The sequence below is a fragment of the Typopeltis vanoorti genome, chromosome 2, assembly GCF_054136105.1.
Source record: "Typopeltis vanoorti isolate ZY-2024b chromosome 2, IOZ_Tvanoo_1.0, whole genome shotgun sequence".
NCBI lineage: Eukaryota > Metazoa > Arthropoda > Arachnida > Uropygi > Thelyphonidae > Typopeltis > Typopeltis vanoorti.
In genome coordinates this window covers 104,155,856-104,180,112 of record NC_143550.1, presented here as the reverse complement: position 1 = coordinate 104,180,112, position 24,257 = coordinate 104,155,856, and the positions used below count along the sequence as shown (strand labels likewise).

Sequence of the window (24,257 nt, the reverse complement as noted above, 5' to 3'; positions counted from 1 at the left end):
TTCTATTTTCAGTTATTACTAAAAGTAAGCAATTTCATTGCAAACTACACATCTTCGCATACCAACTTGCAACAGAAACACTCAAATCCAGTCCGTCTTACGTATTAATTTCCGTCTAAATCCTCTTACTAGGAGTCTACTGTAGATGTGTCACTCAAAAAAAGTAAGAGACCCTTAGGGGGGGGGTAGAGAAAGTGGAAGGAAAAATCTCTCGAATTCAGACTCTCCTATTTATGAAGATCATACGCACGCACTCACACTGGAAATGACAAGAGAGGGGGAGGACGGGAAGGAATCGCGTGTGCATTCGGATTTAGAAGAAAGCTGGAAGAAGGGTGAAGTCTATTAAAAGAGGATTGGGAGGAGGATTCCCAGTGGATTGCCGCTTGATTGCGAGGACAGCAGAAAAGGAAATGGGGAAAGGATAAGAGAGGGGAGGGGGAATGAGTGACGACGAAAAGTACATTTACACAAAAGCTACTAGGGGAAAGAGAGAGAAAAAAAGACCCTCAGTTAAATAAATGCTATTGAAAAGAGAATATTGAATTTCGCCCGGAATTTAATGAGTGTGTTTATGCATGATGGACGGAAAAAGAAGCCATCCCCTAGTTGACAGGGAATCTGTAGGAGATAAAACCCAGTAACGGAACGAAGATGGAAAAATATTGTGAAGGAATTTGCATTGCATTATATGGAAAAGTTTTCGAAGGGATAAAACTCTTTCTTTCTGCCATGGGGAATAACAAGTAACGAATGACATTCTGAATCAAGCGCATAATAGAAGGAACAGATGGTCTTCAGTGAGCTCTTTAGAGAATTGTGCGAATTACTCGAAACATCGCAGTTAAATATTAGCAATATTAAAGGTCGAATGAGATGTAAAATTCGACGGTACAAAACGCTATACTTGAAGATTTCTACCATATAATGTCCTCTACATGCAGCTAATGAAATCACACACGGTGAATTGTTTGATTGTCGCGAGACACGCGAGCCAACAATGAGGCGTATAGTGGCATTCAACATAATTCGTTGATATTCAGACCTCCAGTGTTAAATCATAACGCTCAGCTTTCAAAGGAATGAAGACTAAATTTGGAAACAGTTGCACTTCTATCGAGCTAAGACTCTGTAAGTGTGAATAAATCTTCGTTGACTCTTAGCCTTAACTGTTCAAAAGGATAAGGTAGGGGGGGGGATTATTTAACTAAAATGACCAATAATTATCAACAAAGTAGTAGTAACCATTACCATTATGAATTCAATCTTCATTCTATTATAATATTCCTACTACGAATGTCAGATAATTAAAATTTGCTTTTCTATTTCAAAGAACGCATCTAAATATAAAGACTTTAAAAGAATAAAAAAATAAATAAATAAAACAACATCCTTTTCAAGAAACGCTTTTACAAATCAATTTTCTCAATCTTTCTCTCTAGCTATTACCACCTTTCTAAGATTTTATGGTTCGCCTCTCTGTAACTCAACCTACGCGTTCTTTTCTATCTTTCTTTTTTTCCCATAATTCCACTTTTTTTTTACATCCTTCCCTGTTCATATCTATTCATGAATCCAACTGTTTTCTCGCAATTCTATTTAAACTTTCATGCATCAGCTCCCTTCTTGTTACGTCAAGCGTCTTCACACACACACCAGTCTAATCCTTTATCGTCTCTCTCTTTTTCTCTCTCTCACGCACTTACGGATATACACATATACATGCAGGCCATATTCAAGGATGTTCTTTCTCTAATAATAACTCCCCTATCCTTGAAAATCTTAAGGGTATTCAGAACTGGACCCTTCTAGGACAGATTATCTTTTTTTTTCCCAAAACGAACTTTATGATTACTCATCGCTTTTCTTCGAGAATAAATAAATGGAACAATGCAATGTAGGTGACTTCCTCATTTTAGGATAATTTTTAAACATTTCCTGACTTAAAATAGATTCGCATAAATAAAACTCAAGGTACTATTTACAGGTGAAGATTAGTGCCAAAAAAAAATTGTCACCTGTCAACGAACATTAAGCCATTTTTAGTGTTAATACAAAGTCATACCTCGTACCAACATGAAAGACGATAGTGACAATAATAAATGTTTTTTCTTTTTTCTAAAGTAAGAACAAAAATGATGTTATTTAAATGCTAGAAAATTTTCAGATGAAATCTCTATAAAGCCGCAAAGAGATAGGAAAAATCCCTTGGTTGCCTAGGCAACCATGGAAAAGAAACTAACATAATTAATATATATAAATTCTCCAGACCAATCATTTGATATATATTTGCTATTGCATCGATTTCATGCACAGAAACTAATATTGGGAACTTTGAACCGTAACAACAGAGGTGAAAGGACAGCTGCATTGCTACGATGAGAGGCGAAAAAAAAGTCAAATGTTCGTTGGAAAGCAAAGCGAAAAGAGAAAAATGACTGCTGAAATTTTTATTTCCATTGCTTCTGCTTCACAGCGATGAAAAAAAAATGATAAAAAAAAGCAGGTTACAGCAGCTTATTAAGAGCAGTTCCAATCTGAAATCGAAACTTGAAACACATTAGTTGCATCGATTGGCTGCGATTCATTTTTGTTTTTACTTTATTGCCTTTTTTCTCTCCCCCCCCCCCATTTCTTGTAGATTTTTCGTTGAAAAATCTTTTGGCTGTCGACTTCGGTCATTGAACAGCTGAAATGTTAAGAATCGTTTAGATTCATAGTCTATTGTGAAAGCAGGTTGATTGTTGCGATCACATTGTTGGCTAGTCGTATGCACATTGTTGACATCGTTTGCACATGCGCAATAGGAGCAACAAGCAAAAAAAAAAGTCCAGACGTGTATCAATTACGATTTTTTATCGCCATTTCATTATAGAATTATTATAAAAACATTTATTAATTTAAAATTCACTCTACATTTGTTCTTTTAATTAAAATAAAGAAGCCAAGACCAATTATTAAACACGAAAAAAAAATAGTATTGAACTACATCGATGCTATTCAAGTTACGAGAATTCGAAAAGGTATTTGACCACTCCCTTCAGCTGTTTAATGATTGTCTGATAACTGATCCATGTAATTAAAATAAGGAAATAAACACATGATGCATGCACCTACCTTTGTAAGAGTCCTTTATAAAAATTCCTACGGCCGTCGGCACCGTACTCCTATCCACACCAACAGGTCAGGGGTCGGCTGGTCCTAGCCTTGCCAGCTGTACCCCACAGCGTCCCTGTACGGCAAACAAACGAGCGGGGCAGGTGTTTTCGCTACGGCAGGCGAACTATCGCGAAGCTCCTGGCTCCGCTTGCACAGAGCGGCAGCTTATGGCAAGGACAAATCACTGGACCGTGCCTCTGTGTGTATGTGTGTGTGTGCACGGAGTTAAACACTACGTCCTAGCGAAGCACAAACTTTGTGGGGAGATATCTGTAGCTCCTGACTACGCTGTCATCTAAAGGAACAAGGCAACAAGAAGTTGGTGCAGTCTCTGTACTCAAACGCACTAGAATAGCTTCTTACTGCAGCGGCACAAACAGCGCTCTCCGAGAGAGTCTTCTGCGCGCACCCCGTGCGTCGCTAACGCACTTCTGTTGGACCGGATGGAAGCGCAAGCCACACACACACACAGATAGAGAGAGAGAGAGAGAGAGAGAGGGATACTCTCTAGTCCCCGCGTGTGCTTGCCACTCCCGTAGGCCCGGAGCAAGAACATGTTACTGATAGAAGCATGTTGTGACGCATTCTTTACTCCGTGTGTCAAATGACCTCCCTATGACAGTCGGCAGGTCGAATGCAAGCTGTTTGGGACACCTTTTTTAATACTACAGTTCCGTAATCTGGATCACACCTTTCGTTAAAAAGCAAAACGAATGTTTAATTTGGTTTTCCTTTGTTTCGTAATGAGACGCCGATGGAAGGCTTTTACAAAACTTTGAGTCACGTGATCAGGTGCTGATTTTTTGTTTTTCTTTTTCTTTCGTGTTTTGATAACCTGGAAATGTCTAACAGGAAATAGTACTTCAGATAACTTCCTCAAATGCGAACAGAAAGGGTTAAAAAAAAAACGTAGTGCTTCTGGCTACGTTGTTGATGTGAGAAACATTTGAAAATCAGTCGCAGATTAAAAATTCACTTAAATTGATAGTTTTTTTTTAAAAAAAACGCATGTTTTTTTTCCTTCAAAGATATGTTTTTTTTGAATTAAAAAGATCGGTATTACAATAAACAAAGTTATTGTTGATATCAACACAGCTTTGTTTAATTAGTCAACAATGCATGCCAATATCTGAAACCAACAACAATGTTCAGAGTGTGATTCTCAACAATAATTAACAAAAATAATTTCATTGCACTAAAAATCGTTAATTTTTAGCATCAATTATTTAATTAAAGCTAACTAGTTATTGAAATCATTGTAATTATTTATAGGAAAAAAATTGACCAGAAACAGTGAAATCTTTGTAATTGTAATCAACCGAGGAATTTTTCTTAAAGTAAGGGCTGAAAGAGGTTCAAAACACCGTATATATTCATGAATAATTTTGCATATTTTACGCTTTTAACAACTCAATGCTCTGATGCAAAAAAAATAATAAACCAAATTTTTAATTTATTCCAAAATATAAGACTTTATTTTGAGACTCACTCGCCATGCAATTTTGATCACGCGAACTCAGTACATCCACTGGAGTTATTTGAATAATTTAAAGTATTTACAAGATTTAATTTTATATTGTTAAGACATTACTAATTAATGTTTAATTAAATTAAGACATTACTAATTAAATTAAGACATTACTAATTAAATTTTTCACAAAACTAGATTCATGAATAAAGAAACAGTCTGTACTGGATAAGAAAATGAATATCTTGACATTTCTTAAAAATACGGAAGAATTTATAAATCTTACTAGGAGTAATGACATCATAGCAATACTTATTAATGTCGCTATTTTAATTAAAGATTATTTGCTTAGACATGCATTGCAAGAAAGAAGCAAGACATCTGAGCATCGATGATCTGTGGGGATCCTTTATAACTGCTTTTCAAATGAGGTGAGTTACCCAGTCTCGTGCGGAGTTTCTAAATTTTTTTCCTCTCCGAAACGCGGGTTTTTTCAATCCGCAACACAAGTAAACCGGCTGGAAGCGTACATTCTATTAATAAGCATGATACACTTCCCCTCATAGCTCCAATTGTTTTGACTGCAATGTGTCAAACAAAACAAAATTTGGGCAGCCGTTGACTTAACAAATTTCGAGTAAATAACATAAATATATTGTAAATGAAAGAAATGATTATTCAATGTTTAAGGCAACTCTTAGATAAAACAAACGCTATTGAAACGTTTTTCTTTCTTTTTTTTTTCTTTTTTGCTTAAACTAGGTTGAGTTAACGTGATGTTGTTTTAAATAGGCTTTAAGTGATTGTCATTATATCAATTTCCAGTTTTCCAGTAAAATAAATGATAACAACGATAAAATCTTTGATCTTAGACGGCAGTTTTGCTAACTGAGGTTTTCTTTATCTCCTTCACAGGTTTATCAATAACATTAAGAAATTAGATTAACAAAACTTGATACTGATTACGTGGTTAATTTTAGGAAATAGTTTTCGAACGCGGAAGTTGGCTAAATGATCAGGTTTTCTGATAAAATCTGACAAATGCAATTGTTTAAGTGAATAATAATTAACATTGTGATTAAAAAAAAAAAAATCTGACGGAATCCAGCCAATGAATTTTCTTATTCGCGTAAGACTTAGTAGAGAAGAGTTTGGAAGTTACGTGTCTTTTTCGGAAGGTCTTTTTATGTGTCTTTTGTGAAATGGGTCACACGATCTATGACTCCATATACTGGTGTAATTTTATATTTTTTTATATTGATATTTATTTAAATTTTAAGATAAATCTCATTTTAATTAAACACATTGAAGTAAATTATATGAGTTTGCAGAAAGTCTTACCTTTCCGATTATTTTTGTACAGTAAACTCTCCTTATCCAAAATCACCATTCAAAATAATAATAATAATAATCTATAATATTATTTATTTTATTTATTTATTTTATAATATTATTTTGCGCATGGGTCACAAGATGCTTATGACCGCGATACATATTCGACTTAATGTTTTTTTAAAAAAATTCACTCACTTTTTAGGTTTGCGAAAGTATTTTATCTTGCTATTTTGAGACGTTCCCCTCTTCTAAATGTGGATTCCGAAATGCCATCTTGTAAATCGGTCCGTGCGTGACGACTGATATTTTTCAAACCCACCAGTTCCTATCAACAGTTTACGGAGCTCCAGGTTCAACTTGTGCACAATATTTTAACGAATACGAAAGTGTACGAAATTCTTAGTCCCACTTATTTGAAAACAGAGGATGTTAGAGCTCATTCGAGGATTCCCTTTAGTTGGAAAGGCCTGGGTTCGAATCCCGTCTAAGACAAGATGAACGGTGAGTTGGCTAGTCTCATGCGGAGGCGGTTGTTAGTTTTCTTCACGGAAACTAGTTTTACATCCCCCGCAAAGCAGACAAACCTACCAGAAGAACGCATGTTCCGTCGGATTTGTTTCGAACACGTACACGCTACGGTGTGAGTAAGAAACGATAGTTTCGTCATCATTCCATAGCCAATTAATTGAATTAGAAACAATTCATCCCTGACCTAGAGTTCACTTGTGAAAAACACAATTTTCCGCCAAAGGATTGCTATGATATTGAAAATATGATTTTTTTTCTTCCCTCTTAAGGTTTCTATATGATCTCTGATGGGAGTCAACAACAAGAAACATCTATCAAGCTAATGGAAACTTAATCAAAAGCACTAATAAAACGCAAACTCACTGACTTCCGGGCAAACTTTTTTGTCCATTTAAGGGAACTAAGGTTGCATTTTTGTTCATTTTTGAAACTTTTGTAAGTTATAAATTCATTTATAACTTTATTTCTTTAACTTTATAAAGCCAAATTGAAGACATCTAGGCTCTTTCTTTAATGGTAAAGGTTTTGCTTCTGTCTGGTTGGTTGAAAGAAGTAGAATTCTTTTGAAATCATTCTTTGAAGTAATTACAGGAATTGGTAAACAAGTCTTTCCTTCTTAGCGTGCGAAACTTCTTATTTAATAACAACATGCTAATGAAATATAATCCTCATTATTTTCATTATACTTTCGTCTATCACTAGTTGAATTTCCCCACATTTTTTTCATCCCCTTTTCCCTTGGTACTGCTTTACTCTGATTGGGCAAACAGTGGTATCAGCATACGAATATGTGCTCGTGTGTGTGTACTCACGAGCTACAAGCAGTTCCAATGTTGAATATTTAATTGATGAAGTGGGTTTTTGTCAAAGCATAATTTACCTTCCCTGAAACATATAAGACGTTACCTTAATTATCAACAGGATCTTTAATCTATCTAATGGTCGTATTCGACTCCTTGTTGTTATCAAATTTAAGTACGTGGCTTAACTTTCGTACAGATGGAATCTTTTTCCGTCCATTTATTATTAATTTGGCGCCTTTAGAAAGGAGGGAAGTTCTCCAGTTTAAAACACACGTACCAATTCTCTGAGCGTTGTTATATTTGGTTTTGCGTTTTTTTTTCTTCTCTCTCTCTCTCTCTCTCTCTTTCTTTCTTTCCTTAGATTACCTCTGGAGGGCGCTACTTCACCTGCTTGCTTTCAGAGAAGTACTGAAAATTTTAAAGGAAGCTAACTTAACGTAGGATTTTCTAGATATTCTCTAATAAGACAAGTTTTATTTAATTTTAAAAAAATTGTAATATGTAAGCAACATTTCAAATGCTCAATAAGTATATATATATATATATATAATTAAACAAATGCACTTTTAACTTTTTAAGCTCCTCGATATATGGTTATTATAGGAATGAATTTATTTTATTAAGGTACAAGTCATTACCTCAACCGCACGTTTACAATTAATGGTGTCATGATAGATTTCAGAACATTACGGTGATAAATATGTAGACAATAGAACTGTAATTGTTAAAGAGTCCCATTTAATGCATTTTCTATTTACGATCATCGGTTAAAATACTGTTTAATCTTCTGGGACACGAAAGAATGACAGATCGAGAGCATCCGCTGTTCACATCACAGACTCTAAGAGAAACTGTTGACAGATGAACAATCTAACATGGCCTAAAATTGCCATTCAAAAATAATAAAAAAAAGTAGCAAGAATCTTTTGCACTTTTAAGGTTAGTTTTAATGCTATTATACCTAGACTGTTCTGCCATCTAGTGGGGTTTCACCTACCTACACTCCTAAAAGTAATTGTTAGTTTATAATTTGTCATAACGTAGCCTAATACCAAGCCATTGTTAATTATTATCAGTAATTATAAACTGTCCTGACCAAGTACAATATTTACAAGCATGGTTCGTTGGATTTTGCTGAGAAATATAATTTCAGCTGACTTGAAAGTTAGAACATTTTGCCAACTAAATGTAGTTGCCTTTTCATATTGGTTCGTATTAATTATGTGTGGCATTTAACTCCACAGTTATGATCGTGTTCGGTGTCGCCTTTCACACTGCGATAGCGTACGAGGCAATTAATTAACCCTCTTAGATTGTATTAGCGAATGAAAATCGACTAGGGATTACTTAATGAAATAATCAACATATGATGTTTATCTACACTTTTAGGACCGTCATGTTTGTCTTCGTTGCAGTTATTCTACTTAATGGAATGAATGGCTTTCTCTATTCTTTCGCGCAATCTCGGATTTATGAGGGTCAGAGATGTTATTACATCGTACATCGAGAGGTAATTAGTTCCATTGGAATATGGAATAATATAATAAAGGACGGATGACACGTACAACTTATAAGTTTTAGCATGTCTGTACGTTGATCCATCCGTAAACGTATTGTAAATAAATTTCTTTTATTTAAAACATAAGAAAGAATATAATACTCTTTATGGATACTCATGTCTTATTTTCATTAATTAGGAAGGTGCAATGGAGAACTCGCGAGAAAAGAGTAAAGAAGATGGAGAAGATGGACTTATGAGATTACCGTGGTTATCTGTGTGAAGAAGGAGAAAACACCACGTTCGTAGCGACAATTAATTAAAAGACAAATCTTAATTTGATTTCAAAGTTGTAATCTAATATAGGATTATTATTTATGATTTATTTCACTGTTATTTAAAAATTTTTTTTAAGTTAGAAAACCTAATTACGAATTTCTATTCAAGAATTTTTTTGTATAATAATTCGTACAAAAGTATTTCATAAAAAATTTAATATGTTTATGAAATTTCAGATATGGTGGCTTTGGTTCCCCCCCCCCGTTGGAGTTGACAGATTGATTGGCAAACTACAGATTTAGAAACAACGCACTTCTCAAACTCTTGCCTTCAAATAATGCTAGCATCTCAGAAAGATATAAAGTTAATATAAAAGTTAAAAAAATATTTTAATAAAAAAAATTATATGCTAACCTAAATAAGTTATTGAATGTCTCAAAAAATTTTAATGTTTTTATTAAAAATAAATAAAAACAGTTATAAGAAATTTATATAAGATCCAATGAAGGGAGTGTTTCAATTTCGAATTATTTAAAATTCTTCTTTAACAGTAAAGCAGAAGTATCGCAAAAAACTCATATTGGATTTTTAATAATTAATGAAATCTCCATTAATCCATGCTAAGTAGGAATATCGTACTGTGTTGTTTCTGGAATGAATATACTCACGGTAATTGACTATAACTGATTCGAAACATGGGAATTTTTTCAGACCACTTCATGTTTCCAATGGTCATTGTGGTTTCACAGCTGGCGACGTAAATCGCCTACCATCTAAAACTCAGTTCTTATAGAAAGAAGTTTTCAAGCCTGAAGAATTGTCTTTTTCCCGCGTCATCCCTCAAAAGTGGGTAGGAATATTTAAACAACAAATGTTCCCTTTAAAAAAAAAAAAAATATATATATATATATATATACTGTATATATATCTATATTTACGTTGGCCCATCTCAATTCATTTCGTGTATACGAAATGAATTGAGATGGGCCAACGTATACGAGAGAAAAAAAAAAACAGTAGATATCGTTTATATGAAGAAAAAAAATTATCATACAGCAGCAGGATAGTGAATGGATCACACTAGATAATGAAAATAATTTGCTGCCTAAAATATTTTAGGTGACCTACTTTATCACACATAACGAAGTTTTTGTGGGGAAGAGTGCAAATCCTACTCGTTTTCTACGATCAAATAGCGTAATTTGGTAGTAGAAGTGGTAGACTGATGTTGAATGTATAAACCAAAAATTGTATAAACGAGGGAAGGAATACATCAGAAATCGAGCATGTATACATCGAATCCCCAGCTTGTTGGTTGGAGAACAAAGACCATACCGCAGGCAACCAGGTCATCAAATGGCAGATAAACTCATGCAAAATATCCCTTTTATAAGTATATGAGATAAGATTACCAATGATATGTACTTCGAATATTATTATACGTGATTATATTCGCCAGCTGTTTTCACACAAAACTGAAATCTCGTAATAAGGTCATCTCTTTTGCGCGTGCCATGTTTTCGGTGCATTCGCGTATACAGGTTGTTTAACTAAAATCCCATAACCATTTTCTCGGTCCCTTTTTTCCTGCTAACACGGAGTTAATGTTGTTTGGCAGTTTCCTTCGTTCTTTCGATGTGCGTCCTTCATTCCGATTTGGAGGCTCAGCTGTTGCGACAACCGGTTGTAAATAGGAAATGATATTCGAAACACTTGACGATGCTATCGACAACACATTTCCTACTTCTATGGTGCTTCATTGCAAACGTTCTAGCAATCTGTATTTTATTTCTCGTTGTAAGAGTTAGATGTGGCTCTTTCTTTTCATTTTTTAGGCTCTCTCATGCAAGTTATTTAACGTATTGTCTAATTTTATTGTCTATTGCAAAGAGAAATAATAAAGAACGAAATTAAATATCCAAAATGACTTGTAAGCAATAACTCAGACATACATTTGCACCTAAAAAAAAAAAACGTATGCTAATTTCAATCGATATTTATATCTGTAGCGCATTATTGTAATCATTTGTACAATTGATGTTTAAATAGCAACTATGGTGCCTTTTATTTTGGAAAAAGTGACAAAAACGTCTACGTAACGCATTTAAATTGAACTTATTGAAGAGCCTTACATAGCGTATAATGGAACTTTTAATCTTGCGAGTATTGGAAGATAAACAGATAATAGTAAGAGCTTGAATGGATTTAAAATTCAATCGAAATCTGTGCTTGAAATGGAAATTGTGCGGCAATTCCTTTTTCTTTTTTTTCCCCCTTTTTTTTGGTACTGTATTTCAATACAGTTCTTTTAAATTGAATAACGGATTAAAATCGAGCGCGATTTGTGTTTCTCTTTTTTAATGACTGCATTTAGTCGTTTAATTTAGTTAATTATTAGGAATTATTATTGCTTTAATTCATTACTATACTACTACGAATGAATGAAAAGCAAAGTTCGCTATTTTAACCCTTTCGGTAGGAAATAAGTGAATAGGTTGGGAGCTTGTTTTCATTAACAAAGACCACGTGTTTTCAGGCTTTTTGATAAACAGTCAATTTGGCTATTTTGGAAAATTGAGTAATATTTGAATAGAAACTTGGTGATCGTTAATCAAAATTAATTCAATTTTATAAAAAAAGAAGTCGACTAAGTATTCACTAAAATTTTGTTCCTAAACTTACTTTGAAACTTTGAAAATACAAACGGATCAGACGGGGGAGCGGGTCGAGGGAAGAAGAACTGTCTTTCATGCTTCCATCAGCTTCCGGGGATGCATCTGTTGACATTATAAGGTAACATTTAAGAATAGAAATTAATTATAACAAAAAAGAAGAAGAAGAGGTGAAATAATGATATGAGTAGTACACTATTTAAACATTCTCTAAGTAAATACTTATAAGTTTACACACACATAAGTTTGATTAAATCGCCAGAGAAAACACGAGTTGGATTACGTCAGTATGAGGCTAGTATATGTCTATTAAATGCATGCGATTTCTCGTGATTTGATTTTACCAGATGAAATATCCAACTTTTCGATTCCATCTCCTTGTGATACCTGCTAACTCACCTTCTGGGGGTGTTGTCAACATTGAGTAACCCAGAAAGTCTACCCCCCCACACACACACACACTCTCGCACACCGAGAGACTGCAGAGTATGCGACAGAATAAAGAGTTTTATATGAAGCAGAATTATGGCGACGACAGATACTGAGACTAAAAAAGTTAAGGAGAAGGCAGAACGAAATGGAAAACTCAATCCCAACTTTTCTATAAAGCTAACGTTAACTCTATATAATTTTTATTCTGCTTTGTATCATTACAGGGCACACTTCAATACTGATAAGTAACTGATACGGATGTTCACCTCTTTTTTTTTTTTTTTTTTTTTTTTGCTGATGACTGTTGTTAATATATTGAGGTAGTTGTATGCTAATTGCACTTTTTTATTGTTACTGGGATGATGAATCATAAAACCAAAAAAAATTAACATACACGAGATGATGTAGTTATATTTCACCTTCCCAAAATTCTTGTAGTAGTAAAGAGTTGTTGAATCTTGTCTTCAATTTTTCTTTCTTTTTCATGGGCCCAGTACATCCTGAGAAATAATTTCCCCCATGTTTGGGTGATCTTCATCATTACGGCTGTGTGATAAAAAAATTGCATTTCATCAACCATAAGAATTAAATAAAATTAAAATTATTAAACGTTTGGAACATCGAATCGACCATCATTATCATATATTTAGTAATTTCTGCAAGCGTTTTAGAGTTGCATTTTTTAAACGTCGATCGGAAGGATTTCAGACATGAGATCTGGCACCGTATTACAAACACACAACCCGCATGCTTTAGAATCATCTCAATCCACTAAAATGGTTGTTGCTCAAGAAAGATATTGCGTGGAGCCAATAGAACGCCTGCAAAAAAAAGGATGCTATTCGAAACACATTTGTGTAGTGCCAAGTCTTGCGACACAACTCAATTGCGTGATGGATCACAACGATGAACACAAACATCTCTTATATTAGCGTCCTGTCATGCGATGTTTTTTCCCTATAAAAAATCTTATCCTTAACTCTAGCGTTTACACGTTATTTACATATACAAGAAAATAAATAAAAAAGAAAAAATGCACCATTGTTATCTGAAACATAATTACCTTTTCTCTTGAAGAAAGTTACCATCTCGTATTTTTATCCTAATTTCGATAATTATTTATAATAAAAATCGAAAAAAATATTAAAACATATTGCATATTATTAATATAATAAGTTTTAGTTAAAATTTTTCTAAACATTTCAAAAATCCAGAATTTATTTAGAATATGTTAATACACAATCTGAGGCTCGGCTGTTGCTGTTACCCGCCTGGGGTGCTAAGATTCGAGAGTTTGAGTAGGCTCGCTTAAGGTTTTTGCCTTAAGGGAGCAATTTGAGTCTCCGGGGAAAGTGTTCTCATGCACGGCCTGCTGAGGGGCTTTGTCGGTAAATGCTTTTCTTCGGAATATGAGCGGTTCTGCTCGGTGGTGGTGTGTGAGTGGAAGGCCATCATTGAGTGGAGCCAACGCTGAGATGGACGGTCTTTCGCCCACGATTGAGTGGCCTAGGGATCGTCGGAATTTTTAGAGACGGCTTTACCTTTAAATATGGCAATGCTGTAGCCAATGAAGTAATAACTGAGGCTCGGTTATTGTTGTTACCCTCCTGCCATGATCAGAGCTTTAACAGCCCAATGTTCGCGACTAGGTATTGAACCGATTATAGTTTTTTTCACATGTACTATTCTTTCTTTTGTTTTGGACTTTTGATGAGAACAGACGTATTATTTTAGATTGAGCCTGATTAGATTTCATACAAGGTTTTTCAGGAACTCACATTGCACTGGCGCTGACGCAGTTTCATTCCTACTGTTTCCCCATCTGCATGAGACATGCAAGAGGTCTGATGGCCGTGTAGGCCTCACCCACTATGAGGACCAGTGGTGGATTTATGGTATTTTAGGGAAGTGGGATTTCAATCTGTGGCCAAGTGAGTTCTGGACACTCCTTTCCTCATTTAGTAGGACACTACAAGTTTAAATATTGCTAGTAGACCACCTTGGTCTACAGGATTGTTTGCTGACAGGCCCTGAGCCTTGCGGGATTATATTAGTAAGCCAACAGGCACCCTTCACTCTGAAGTTTCCCATATTGTTTACTGATCTCAAGCATTTTCAGCCGGCAGGAGACCCCTGCCCCGATATGGAAAACACGAAGGAGCAGATCCGGATCCTTAATGGACTTCAATACCTCTAGCAGTCCCTAGAGGTACTCAAGCTCATAATGGACGAGCTTGAATCCTACTGGCCGAGTTTTATAAAGCAGTACACTCAAACTAATAACCAGGATGGAGAGAAGGAGGTAACACAAGGAGAATTCATTGCTGTTCTGTCACCGAAATCCCCCTGTCAAAACAACTTACAGGGGAGCAATCTAACAAAAGACGAAGTACTACAGAAGATCAGATGGATGACGACTCACCAACACGGATGTCCCGAGGAACACTGAAAAGATTCCGCCTGTTATAGTAAGGGACAAGGACAAATGGACCACTCTCTCCTCAGCCCTTAGGGAACATAATATTTCATATTCCTGGGTTAAAAACTAAGATGAAGGAGTCAAAATCCAGGCAGCCTCAGTAACTGACTATAGACAAATGACAAAGCTAATGGATAACAAAAGTCTTCCTTACCACACATTTGCTTTACCCAGTGAAAATAATTTGAAGGTGGTACTTCGTGGGGTAACCGAAGGTGTCACCTCTGAAGAAATCACTGCTGACCTTATCAGTAAGGGCCTGACCCCAGTCAACGTGAGCAGGTTCTCAGGTCAAATAAACGGCCTATACCACTGGTGCTGGTAGAGACTGACAAGACATAACCCCCTGTGGCCTCAGAATTTCCACTGAGCCGCTAAGGAAAAGGTCATCAGCTGGGCAGTGCCATAGGTGCCAAAGGTTTGGCCATGCCCAAAAACTATGCAAGGCCAATTCATATGCACCAAACCAAGATCCATGCCAGCTAAATGTGCCAACTGTGGAGGACCTCACCTTGCCAATTACAAGGGTGCATTGCACATCCAAAGAACCGTAGGTCAGCAAAAGCTGCCCTTCCAACACCCTGCAGTGACGCTCAAGGCAGCCGTGCAGGTCGTCCCCCCCCCCCCGATCCAATCAAGCTGCAACAATGACCAAAACTAATGCCGAAGCCGCACGAACTAAGGCTATTCCATCTTATGAACAAATAAGTTCTAATCTAACGTCAGTATAAACTGCCTCACTAGCTACTATGTTACAAGAATTCAGCATGACAAATCCTTCACCATCCTCCACGAAAAAATTCCTGCAAGGTACCCATTTAATTTTGACAGCCCTCAATAACGAATAAAAGAAAATATAAGCCTAACTTTCTCATGATCACTGGGTGGAACGCAAAGGGACTGAGCAACAAAATCCTGGAATTGCAAGAGTTCATTCACAGACACATTTCTGATATAATCTTAGTAAATGAAACACATCTCAGGTCAGCTAATAACCCTAAATTACGGAGCTACATACTGTACAAAACAAACAGACTCACCACCAGTGGAGGAGGTACAGCCGTATACATCAAAAACTACCTAAGCCACAATGTCCTGACCAATCCTCAAAGAAAGAACCTAGAGATAACAGGCGTTGAAGTTCATACAAACAATGCTGGCAGTATCAAAATCTATGCTGTATACAATCCACCCAGCATTCCATTACTGGTATCTGACTTGAACACTATTCTCTGCTCCACAGACTCCATCATCATGGCTGGAGACTTTAATTCCAAGCATACAGCTTGATACAGCTCCATAATCAATATATCGTACTCTAAACCATTACTCAACGCAAAATTCTATTGTTATAGCCGGACCCACAGAGGAGCCCTACCCATCACAGCCTAGCTGGAAGCTCAGATGTACTCGACATCGCAATTCTCAGAAACATCAGATACCAATATCAACTGGGAACGCTAAACGAATTATCATCTGATCACAACCCCATTCTGCTTAAGCTCGGTACACAAGAGCAATTCTCTCCTCCATACTCCTTTATATCTTGGGACAAGCTCTCCAGAACTCTCTCTCTCAGATCACATTGGCCTAGCACCTATTATCCATAATAAAGAGAAGGTAGACATAGCTGTAAACAACCTTACCAACCAAATCAAAAAAGCACTAACATGAGTCACGCAAACCACAGTCTTTCATCCTAGTGGTCGGATCTCTGAGGAAATTATGGATCTAATCATGTTAAAAAACAAAGCCAGAAAAAGGACCATAACACAAGAGCCCCACAAGATAAAACGATTCTGAATAATCGAAATAAACAAGTCCGTGAAGCTGTGCAAAAACATCGAAACCATGATTGGGAAACCAAACTGACTAATCTCAACCCAGAAGACAACTCCATCTGGAAATTATTGAGAACCCTCCGCACTAAAAACCAACCTATACCCCAATACAAACCAAGAAAGGAATCGCTCACACAGATGAAGAAAAAGCCGAAGATCTAATTGGCAGCGTGGAAACTCATAACCCTTCTTATGAAAATCTGAACATCAATCTTATCTACAAGATTCACTATCGAGTCAACAAAAGAATAACTCAGAACATATCACACCCACTTCTCCAGCAGAAGTTACGGATATCATAACCCACCTAAACAATAATAAGGCTCCAGGTCCAGATGGAATCACAAACAGCATAATCAAACTACTCCCCAGAAAAGCCATTGCGCATCTAGTCAACATAATCAACGCTATCCTCAGATTCAAGCACTTTCCCATAACTTGGAAGACGGAGGACATCACGCCAATCAAAATTCCCATAACTTGGAAGACGGCGTATATCACGCCAATCAAAAAGATTGGAAAGAACTCTCAGATCCCCGAAAGCTACAGACCTATCAGTCTTCTGTCCAGCGTTGGAAAGTTTGCGGAAAAAGTCATCTTCAGAAGACGGATAATCAGCAACGGATAAATTAGGTATTATTCCAAATGAGCGGTTCGAATTCAGAAAAAAACCATAGCGCCGTACAACAGATTCACCGACTGGTCGAATATATCACAATAGGTTTCAACTGAAATCTTCACACAGCTGCGGTCTTCATAGATGCTGCGAAGGCTTTTGATAAGGTGTGGCATCAGGGTCTTCTCTACAAACTCATTAAATTCAATATACCGATCAATTTAATAAAAATAATTGACACATACCTCAAAGACAGATTCATGCAAGTCAAAATAAATGAAACTGTATCAACCAGACGCAAGATTCTGGCAGATGTGCCGCAGGGTTCACTTCTTCCCCCCCCGGCTATTTTCTATCTACATAGCTGATATCCTTCAAACCCCAAGTTCAACAATCACTGCGTTATACAGATGATACTGCTTTATTGGCAAGATCTCTTAGCCCCAAACTAGCTATCAGAATACTTCAAAGCAGTATTCACACATTGGAGAAATGGCTGATGGACTGGAGGATCCAAGCAAACTCACAGAAGAGTTCAGCCATACTGTTCACCAAAAAGAAGTTTCAGACCAAGAAAGACATACACCTGCTATGAGTCAAGATTCCATGGCAGAGCGAATTCAAATATCTCGGCCTTATGCTTGACAGAAAACTCCAATTCACCAGTCATGTAAAACACATAAGCTCGAAGACATTCAAAGTAATCGCGCAGCTCTACCCCATGATCAATGGAAGAAGCAAACTGGATACTCGGAACAAACTACTCATATACAGGATGGTAATACGCCCAGTCATCACCCACGCATCTCCTGCATGGAGCCATACATCGAATACGAATAAACAAAAACTGCAGAGAATATAGAACAAATGCCTGAGAATGAGTTTGGATGCCCCATGGTTCATTAGAAACTCCCAGATTCACAGAGAAGTCAACATTCCCTACATCACATCCCTCCTCCATGACCTAGCCGAAAAGTTCTTCACCAAGACAAGCAATCATCGAAACCCGCTGATCAAGCAAGCTTCAGACTACAATGAATCAGAATTCTACAAATACAAAAGACCCAAGACAATCCTATGTTCATCTGAACACAGCTAATCCCACTGCCCAATCCAAGGCGAGCTTAAAGCTCATAACTCTCCACTCAAAGAACTTCCCTCTCAGACAAAGGGGGGAGGGGAGGAATATGAAAAGCATATATGCTTCACCCATCAAACCAGTAGCGTTCTGCGTTGTCGGCGACCAGAAATGGACCTCTATTGGTCCTCTATTGCGGCGCTTCCAAAACTGTGGGCCGCGTCCCCCTTAGGGGCTGTAAGTTTTGTTGAGGAGGGGGGGACCGTAAAAATAATGAAAACAAATTTAAAATGTTCTAAGACTAAGTGGTTTTTTTTTTTTTTTAATCTTAAAAGAAACGTATTTAATTTTTATTATTTATTTTTTATATTTTAATGGAAAAATTCACACATTGATGTTGGTTCACAAATTTTGCTTCCTGCATATTTCGGCGCTTAATGAATATTAGTAAATATACGCTTATTCATGTAAGTTTCATTTTCATTGTAAAAAAGCTTACAAACGCAAAATATTGAATGTAAATTGTATTGAATATAAATACAATAAATATTATAATAATATATCTCTCTATTACGATTTTGTTTTCGATGGGGGCTGTGAAATATTTTAGTTTTTAAAAAGGGGGCCTTTACATCCATAAGTTTTGGAAGCAGTGCTCTATTGGAAGTTTCACAGGTAACCCTGATTTTAGATTTGTGTTAAATTAATAATAATAATAATAATTTAAGTTAAACCTTCTAGCGCATTTTATTCCCCACAGGGAGTAGATTCTAATTTTCGAAAGTCCTAACTTTCGAAATCGGTAGGGAGCAGGTCTTCACCCACAGTAATCACTGGTAGTTGAGTCCATAACAATAGACGATTTGAACACTTGCAGCAGACAACAGCTGTCATCTCATATTCTTAAATGCTAACTGGTATATTATAGCCTGAAATAGTATGAGTTCTCCAGTGGATTTTTCGTTGCTGGAATAAAATCCAAAGTTTTGGGAGATAAAACGTACTTTCTGCTCAAAAGATCAACTAATTTGGAAACAGACTGAAAAATACCTCGAAGAACTTCCTATGGTTTAGCAACTGGAATCGAACCTATAATTTTCTTTGTTTTGTAATCTAGCATCACAATGATGTCAGTGAATTCGTCTAGTGGCAGATAATTTTGTCGTCCAGTGTGGCTTGAAAACACTTTCTGCGTTATGGAGTGAAAACGTTATTAGATTATATAGGCAACGCTTGAATCGTAATGTAATAATATATTTTGTATACGTCACCTGTTTGATTTCTAAGCAAGGAATTGATTTGCTGAAATCTCTCAAAAGAAATTGATGCGATAGGTTAATTGTAGAATACTTACGTCCATTGCACATTATATTTTTTTCTTTATTTTTAAAGTGAATTTTTCACTTTAAGAATTAATATTAAATATTCTGAACTTAAGTCAATGTTAAGAAAGCTATACTTCGGGATACAAACTGTTGTTCGCTCTAGCTTGGAAAAGCTAGAGGGAAGCCTATCATGTGGAAACCTCCGTACTTCTGTCAGAATACACAAAGTCCTTTGTTCGGAAAGATCTCGGTTTTCGAGGCAAACATACTTTAAATGTACTATAGTACATTTAGAGTACACAATTATACGTGAAATTTTGAGATAATTAGTTAAGCCAGAGTTTCCGCGGAACGCTGGTGTGCCGCGAAAAGTGAATAAGTGTTCCGTGAAAAGGTATCAAAATTAATATTAGCCTGGAATGGTTTTAAATGCTGCGACAAGTTCAAACATGTTTGAAAATCAGACGCTCCTCATTTCGCATGTGGACTGTGCTATTGACTCAGCTCCCAGTGGTTGTCGACATCTCTGTGCGCGAGTGAAGTACGGGGGGTATCTATTTCTAGTAAACGTGCGGTCACAAGTAAAGTTGATGCGATGCGGCCCGGCACGCCTGTAATGTGCGCTGTCGCATTTTTGCGATGCGATACAGTCTGCTTCGGCGATAGTGTGCGCTCAGCTTTATATTGAATATGAGACCGATGATACTCGACTCCAACCAAGATGTTCCGTTAACATTTTAGGAATTGTGAAATGTTCCGTCGTAGGAAAATTTTTGGGAAACGCTGAGTTAAGCTATTGTAACATTTTACAATAAACAACAAATATAATGAAAAACGGATCCATCGCGAAAGATTATAAATAGACTTTTTCAGCGATTTGTGTTTTCAAACAATAGGTGTATTCTTTACTAACAGGAAAAGTTGAAAATAAAAAAAAATTAAAATTATTACTGCCACATGTCGCGCCTCTTTGTTAATAAAGGTTAGCCGGTACGCACCATACCGTTGTGTACCGTCCACAATAAAAAAAAAAAAATAATAATAAATAAATAAACACACACACACACACACACACACACACAGTTCCATATTAAACCTATATTCAAAATATAAAATACGATAGTTCTATTATTAATTATTATTATGGCTCAACTATCGCGAAGTATTAATGCCAGCGTAATTTCTTCTTGATTTGAGGATAAATTCATTGTGAATTTATAAAAAAAAATTATGCAACGGCAAGCAAATTGAGTCTGAAAATCTACTTGTGTTGTTGAAATTCTTTAAATCGCAGAACCTCAAATAAAACTGGAAAACTTGATTTATCCAAAATATTTTTGGTTCCATTTCTTTCGGATTCTGTGGTGCTTTCAGTCCTTTGTGTAGGGCATAACCAGAAGGTCCACTTAATGATATTTATTCAAGTAATCTCATATATAAAGATGAATGTCTGTTCGAGCGGTCTGTCCAGTATACAAATTTCTCATAGCATTCCCATTTGCCTAGTGGAACACTGTAGGTCACGTGTGTGCATCCATTTTTGTTTTTCTCCACTTAAGGGGTAATTGCCCATTTGATGCGATTTTTGACATATATTACAAGAACTATTTGGCGTGGAGATATGTGAGTTTTCTTTTTCTCCTTCTTTGTTATTTCTAAAAAAAAAAAAAAAAAAGGTGCTTAACATTTTTAAATATGAAAATAGTGTTTTGCAGAAAATAGTATTCGAATTCATTTCAAAATCAGACCGAGATGGACTGCTGTTGTGCTTAATTTTAAAAAAATGGTTTGAAAGTATCGTATGGAGTTTTATCAATGATGTGAGAAAAAAGGGACTTGTCTACAGCCTAAGAAGATCATACAGCATCTAAAGATGGTGGGGAACAACTGTGCAGATCGTAATTTCTGTAATGAACTCTTTTAAGTAGAGATGCTCGTTACATCGTCCGTAGAGTTGCTAATATGTTTCAAAAACGTTAAGCAGCCCGCAAGACAATTTTAAAATTAAAAATTACTTTACTGATGGAAAAAGAAGTGCAGACACCCTAATCAGAGGAATGAAATTCAAGCAGATAATAGGACTGCTTCAAATATATTGCTCGATTACAATTAATTTTACAAATTGGCAATTAGTTTTTATGCTATTCAGTATCCATCTCAACAACTGTTCGGTTTGTTTTCTTTCTTAGAAGAACTAGATTTGAAAATAAGCAGCCAGCTTCTATCTCAATAAGCAGAACGTTTAAGAATCAAAGAAACTGATTGTCCTCCCTGTTGTGAAAAACGCTTAAAAATTTGTGGCCTATTAAACTATTAATAAATATATTATTAGTGTTCTTATAGTGATGTTAAACAGAGAAGGTTAATAAACCTGTAACGCTCAAGTACAGACGATGGGTTATAGGTTGGAAAACAAGAAAAAAATATATATTAAGATAGCATTTGAATATTTCTAGGTTTAAGTTTTGAGAATTACGAAGGAATAAATATTATGTGTAGGATTTGCTTTGTTAAAAGTGTTTTAAGAAGTTTAGGAAACAAAAAATACGTCGGTCCAGATGCTAAATGAATGGACATGTAGTAATACCAACAAACCAAACAAATACATTAATGTGCGTGCGTGCGTGCGTGCGCGTGCGTGCGTCATTAGGCAACAATTTAAAATAATTGTTCAATCTTGAACTTAAAATTAGAATAATAATGGACACACACACACACACACACACACACACACACACACACACACACACACACACACACACACACACACACACACACACACACACACAGAGAGAGAGAGAGAGAGAGAGAGACCTTTGATCAATGCTTTTATTTCTATGGTGCTTGAAATTGCAGTAGTTAGCCTTAAAAATAAAAAATTGCGATCTCAATTTCGTTGGAATGTTAATAGTTAACGATACGGTGAAAAGTTTGAAATAAGCAGTTAACAGCGAAATAAAAACAGGCACCGAAGTAATGAGTTTTCAGAATACATTTCAAGTGTAGCCGCACATTAAACGAACTCCCATCCCTTAGTGACAACGGACATACATTTTGATTATTTAACTGATTTGTAGTTTTGCATTTGTACTTTCCTAACCGTAGCATATTGCAAAAGAAAACAGCTTCAGTTTTTCCCTGTCATTTCGGAACTGTCAGTTTTCGTTACAGGTTCCTCCACTCACTTTACTTCTCTCTCGTCCTAATGTGACGTAGAATATTGATGTTTTGTGCACAGCGAAACAAAAACGGCGAAGCGACCTAAAACAGCCTCTTTGCCGTAACAGAAAAGGGGAAGGAAAAAAAAAAAGAAAGAAAGAAAAGAAAAGAAAGAAAGGCCAGATTTCAATATCTCATCTCACTCCCGTCCTCAACAAAGCCCTGGCATTCATCACACGTTCGTTCTGTTCTTGTGTGTCAATTCAGCGTTTCAAGAAAAGTCTCCAAAATTCTTCATCAACATGTCCCGCTACCATCTCCGATTTTGAACAAGGCAGTAGGAAAAGAACGAAAGTGTTGCAGCTATATCTGATAAATAAGGTGGACGGCTCAGGGATTCAATACTTATCTTGGAACGGGTCGTTGTGAGGACATGGAGTGCAGCTTCGGTTGCCTTGTCAAGAACTCTTAATGTCTTGACAGTTACGAGAGAGCCAACAATCTCGGATATTCTTGGTGATGGGGAAAAAAAATCGTTGGAAAAAAAAATTGCCTTCATCTTCTTGATAGAGGTTGGTTCATGTCACAGCCTTTATATTTTCGCTTGGCAAGTTCATTCATAAAGTAGAAATATTGGATTTTGCACATCTCTTTCAACTGTAGCCGAGTTTGTTTTCTGGAGGTCAAAGAAGATACATTAATTCAGTCTGTCTTTCTTATAGCAAAATTCGATAGTAGCAGAACGATTCTCAATGCGTTTTTTGTCTGTGACTGTTAGGCATTGGTTTGTTACACCTAGCCTAGAATCAGGATTGGTTTTAATATAAAAGAACTTTTAATGCTTTCACAAAAATCACAAGACATATATAAACTAAAATAATGATTTGTTTTGTGGAAAGTTTTTTGCCTTGGGTATATACTATGTTAAAGATACCAAGCAATTTTATAAGCTAGGTTTTAATCTAGATTTTTAAAACCTAGCTTATAAAATTGCTTGGTATCTTTAATATAGTATATACCCAGGTAAAAAAATTTTCTACATCTTACTCTCATCCTGAGATTTTTATTTAATAAGGTCAAAGCACCTTGTGGCAACTTGTTTAGGTAAAATTTATAAGCTCTGCATTACTTTAACCTTCGCATTTTTGGGTCTGGCTCCCACTGATGAAACCTCAATAAAGATCGAAACCGGTCTGGGTAGTGGCCCTTGCCTTTAATGCATAGCATCATACATCTCCGCAAGGAGGATGTGCTTTGCATTAGGGGAAATACTAAGGAAAGTGATCGCAGCTTACTCCACCTTTACCACGAGTTGCCTCAGACTTCAACTATGTTCAGGCACAAACTTGACTTAATTGTCTGTTTGCTTACTTGGGAAAAAGGATTAAAACCTAGCTTATAAAATTGCTTGGTATCTTTAACAGTGATTTGTTTTGTTTCGTTTTAATATTTTAGAGTAGCAGATTTTGAGCATAACTATCGAATACTTATTAAAATATGCTTTAATATATAAAAAAAAATATTAAAATATGAAAAAAAAATCTAATTTCTAATCCATCGATAGCTGGATTAGTAATTGAAAGTA

The 24,257-nt window shown here is 36.0% G+C and overlaps 1 protein-coding gene across 2 annotated transcripts in view; it reads right to left on the bottom strand.

Moving 5' to 3' along the window:
• LOC150109305 (irregular chiasm C-roughest protein-like) overlaps nt 1-3,586 on the bottom strand; it is a 641,937-nt gene extending 638,351 nt beyond the window's left edge. For both annotated transcript variants that reach the window (XM_090407227.1, XM_090407244.1), the window contains exon 1: nt 3,118-3,586. The gene's annotated coding sequence lies outside the window, so the exon portion shown is untranslated. The remainder of the gene's footprint in view (nt 1-3,117) is intronic.
• Between the last annotated feature and the right edge of the window lie 20,671 nt (nt 3,587-24,257).